The sequence below is a fragment of the Cryptomeria japonica genome, chromosome 11, assembly GCF_030272615.1.
Source record: "Cryptomeria japonica chromosome 11, Sugi_1.0, whole genome shotgun sequence".
In the NCBI taxonomy this organism is placed as follows: Eukaryota; Viridiplantae; Streptophyta; class Pinopsida; order Cupressales; family Cupressaceae; genus Cryptomeria; species Cryptomeria japonica.
Genome location: NC_081415.1, coordinates 638,506,580 through 638,511,380, shown reverse-complemented (window position 1 = coordinate 638,511,380; position 4,801 = coordinate 638,506,580). Strand labels below are relative to the sequence as shown.

Sequence of the window (4,801 nt, the reverse complement as noted above, 5' to 3'; positions counted from 1 at the left end):
ACATGTGTGGCCTCCATTCTGCAACCACCTGTCTCAGTCAATGAAGCGGTAGACATCGTGTACATGAGTTGGGTGGGGGGTCCGAGAGGTAGTGGGTATTCGAGCAAGCTTGAACCCAGTACATCCTGAATTGGAGGCGCACAACATACTATTGCAATGTGGGGTCAACCCTGATGCTAGTTATAATTATTATTATTATGTTTTTTAATAATAAAAAAACAGTTATATAGTTATTATAATTATATATTAATTGATTTTAATTTAATAATTAAAAATTATTGTGAATAGGGATTTAATTTTAATTTCGTATTTTAACACATCATAGATAATGGCAAGAATCGGATACAATGCTTTCTTTGTTAAATATATTTATTTTATATTTTTATTTAGTGCATTTTTAGAATCTAATCATTTTAATTTTGTTGTAAATTATCTTATCATGCAAAAAATAACAAAATAATTTTAAAGCAACATTCCAACCCTGCAACATTCTAATCCTACAATCATTTTAACACCCATTTGACTAGGTAATCTATAACTCTATTCCATTCTCATGTAATGTGAAAAAAAAAAAAAATCAAAACATCTACTTAGACTTTGAAATTGTCTAATAACCATAGCTAAATTTTAATATTAATACTAAAATTTATTGTAGTTCCAATTTTAATACAAAAGCAAGGATTAAATGGATTAAAGATCATAAAAATAAACAAACCATAATCAAAACATAAATATAGGAAAGATAATCATAGTAGGTATATAAAAACTACAATGTGATTCCTTCTCATTTTAAGAACCACTTTTTATTCGGACCACTTCCGATGCCATTGCAATGCAGTGGCTACTAAAGTCATATGGGTGGAAGATTTTGAGTGAAATCTGGTAACTCGCATCAGCTGAGAAAGACGATCTGCTAAAGATGCTTTGGCAGCAAGAGAAACACCATTTTTCCCAATAACGGAGGCAAGATATGCTTCCCCAACCGCCTTGTTCTCTATCACCGCTGTAGCCTTATCAGGAATTGAATCACCCTTGCTGAATGCAATCTGGCATTGCCCATGCAGTCCAACTTTTAATGTCTATATATTTGAAAGAAACAAGAAAAACAAATTGGAAATATATCAACAAAATGGGTGTAATTACCACAAGGCCTGTAGGTGAAGAAGTAGGCAGGATGGAAGAACCAGGAGGTAAATTTTGGTTCTTGAATGCTGCTTTAAATTCTTGTAGTGCATTGGCCTCGGCTTCGCCGTATGTTCCTTCAGCTTCCCAGAATGCTTGGCAATTCTCGCTCACTTTCTCTGAGAATTGAGGCCCGGTTAGTAGGGCAATCAAGGACACCCTGATAAACTTTTGATATTGGCCTGTGTATTCCAACACTAGTTCAGATTAAGCTTTTATTTTAACCATTTTGTAATGCAGAAATGTAGCGGTACTAGGCTTAGAGTCAATGAAACTAGTGGCTTACAGGTAACAATGTCCATGAAAAAACCCAAGTTGTTGTTTAACTCCTCGGCTGTCTTCCCTTTCCATGTGAGAGCAAGATGAGAGATGATTGACCTCTCAATGTAAATGCCAATTGCTGTAAACTTCTTGAACTTCCCCTCAACCTCCAACCCTCAAACCCCTGTCATTCCAAAATGCCCAATGTGTGGATTTAAAACCAAAAAGTTCCCTTTATGAATGCATTTTATAAGTGGATTGTTTTCTCATACATTGTCTGGATTCAAAATTAACCGTTTATATTTATTTTTTAAAGAGTCAACTGTGTAAACATTTTAAGGTTATATTACCAAGCAGCAAAATACATATATATAATTGTAAAAAGTGTTTGAAAACTTCAGTTTTCGTGTATTCCATCCTCAAGAAGAGAAAGTGGTTTAGAAAATAGCAGGGTATCATGGGTTGCGTCCCCCCTTTTTCCCATTTCTACAAGTACGTCTCCGCGATGTTGGGACGGGGCGAGGAAGTCCCCCGCCAATCCGCCACCACCCTGAGGATGCTAATGAGATGATGAAAATTTTGTGAAAATGGCATCTTTGTCGTCATAATATATACATGAAAAATAACATTTAAGTCATTTATGCTTTAAATTATATTTCATTTATATATTGGCAGGGTCTTTGAGAGTGTTTTCAGATCTCTAAGACTTATAATGCAAAGTCTGGATTTTAGAAGATTTATAAATTTTCAAACTTAGTCAAATTTCGGTAATCAACATTCTCCTGCTCTCTCTATATCTCATTTTATTTTTTTTCTCCCCCGAACTCTAGACCTATCACTCTTTCTCTATTCCCTTTGTCTACCTCTCTCTATCTCACTCTCTTCTTTCTCCCCAAAGATCTAGACTTATCTCTCTACATTTCTCTCTCTCACCCCAAATCCCTACGAGGGGTGCTACCCTCAACCTCATTTTGGTGTTGCCCCTAAACCCTATCAAACTATAAGTCTAAGCAAATAATAGGCCAATAATGAATCATGACCATAAAAGTCTAAATAATACATATCCCTTGTTGTAAATCTCTAGATATTCATAGTCAAAGCCACAATCAAGACTCCCCACTAGGGACACTGCCTCTTGACCCTAAACCTCCACCCACTATTCTTATTGTTTATGCAATCATTTTGTGTTTTTTATGTTGATTAGTTTAAAACTTTAAACTTCACTTAATATATCAAAGTTTCATTTCGAATTCTTATACTTATTCTTGATTTGCACTTTGCTCCCAATGTTCCAAAACTTTGCACACCATTATTAATGTTCAAATTTCAAATTCTCAATGCATTCATTTTTCATATTTTTAATGTTTATTATTGTAAACTTTGTACATAATGTGACAAAGTTTTATCTTTTTATAACTAAATGTTAAGTACTAGGGGAAAGGACCCACTAGTTGAGCGTGTTCCAATTCTTGTGATAGAAGTTGTTGATTTAATACCCCAATACTTGCTGATTTAATGTCCAACCTTTGTATAACATTGCACCAATAGTTGTATGAAATATACCATTTGTTGTGAAAAGTAACTAGTCATGTGATGCCACATCAACTGCACGAGTATTGGGGCCCTTTTGCACACCTATTGGTCTCACTTTTTTTTTGGGCTGTTTTCGACACCTTGGCAAAAAGCATGTTGATGTGGCATCATATTTGATGATGTGGCCCTGAAACCTTAGTTATAAGCAAGGGATTTGCCAAGTAAGCTGCTGTAAAAAAATCATCGTGATTTGAAATTTCCACATAAGATTTTGAGAAGCGTGAAGTTAGGGTACACAACTACCAGATCCTTTCCCCTATATATATATATATATATCGATCCTACCCTATCATCCTCCCGTGCCATTCCAAACTAAGACCCTAGATCTGCCCAAAACCCATTCCCCATCCCCACATTCCCCAACCAAGAAACTCCATGGAACACTGGAAAATAGAAGAATTACAGGGACACAAATTCCTCATTAAGATAGCCCTCGTATTTGACAGGTTGGTAAATAGATGGTTAAACTTATAAAAACAATCAGGATTTTAAGCACAAACAAATGACCATGTAGCAAATGATTTAGCTTTACCAGCTCCTCCAAGTATGAGTTCCTTTGTGGAGCCCAGAGGCCGAACTGTGGCACAAAATGGGATGCCCTCCACCTCCATTCCAGAAAGCATAGTAACCAAACGATCCTCCTCTGGAAAATACTGTTAAATTGCATTCATTAGTCACAAAAGAAATTAGATCCAGTAAGATCATGATTGTTTAATTCCCCAACATACCAATTTAGACATTCGTTGTGCAATTGAAGCTTTAGCGGCAGGAGATGCACCACTTTTCCCTATGATGGAGGCGAGAATTCCTTGGGCCAGGACACTGTTCTCTATCACAGCTGCAGCTTTGTCAGGGATCAAACTATCTTTGGAAGTTTGGAGAATGCAATCTGCCCATAAACATCATCTCAATTCATTAAAGCCTCATCTCGAGTGATAAATTCTTATACAAATTGCTTAACGACCCCCTGCATCGTGACCCAATTGAGAAAAACAAACAGAAAAGCTAAAGATGAATCAAACATACCACAAGGCCCTTAGATGAATTGGTAAATTGAATGGAAGAACCGGGTTGAAAACTCTGGTCCTTGAAAACAGCCTTAAACTTCTCAAGCGCCTGGGCTTCTGCTTCACCATATATTCCTGCGGCTTCCCATGCGACCTTGCAGCCCTCGGATACTTTTTCAAGTAGGGCCCTGCACATTTCTCAAGCTTTATCATCTACTTTAATATCCAAAAATAACTTATCTGAGAGTGAGCCCCGATACTTACAAGTAACAATGTCCATGAAGAAGTCCTCGGACTTCTCCAACTCCTCTGCCGTTTTGTTTTTCCATTTTTGAGCAAGGTGGGGAATGCCGTCCTCTTCCAGATAAATGCCGATTGCTGTAAATACAACAAACTTACCGTCTATCTCCACCCCTCTAACACCTGTAATCACAAATCAATTAAGCTAATATTTAACACATGGTTATCTGTATTTGGGGGGTTTTAGTTAAAGTTAAGTTGGATGCGGATGTCCTCTCACACACTATAACCTTTAAGAACAACTGTAACAGCTACCAGCAGTGTGGATCTAAAATATGTCTGAGAGGGCAGCTGATTATGTGTTTTACCTTGAAGATAAGTTTTGTGTATTTGTATTTGTATTTAATTGAAAGTTTTATCTGGTGTGTCATGTTTTTTTCAACGGACGTGTCAATATCTCATAGGACCCTCAAAGTATAAGTCAATATCTGACAGGACCCACTAAATTAAATCTTCAC

At 36.6% G+C, this 4,801-nt stretch overlaps 1 pseudogene; it reads right to left on the bottom strand.

Annotated features, from left to right (window-relative positions):
- Nucleotides 1-803: 803 nt before the first annotated feature.
- LOC131063120 (chalcone--flavanone isomerase-like) lies at nucleotides 804-4,239 on the bottom strand (annotated as a pseudogene).
- Between the last annotated feature and the right edge of the window lie 562 nt (nucleotides 4,240-4,801).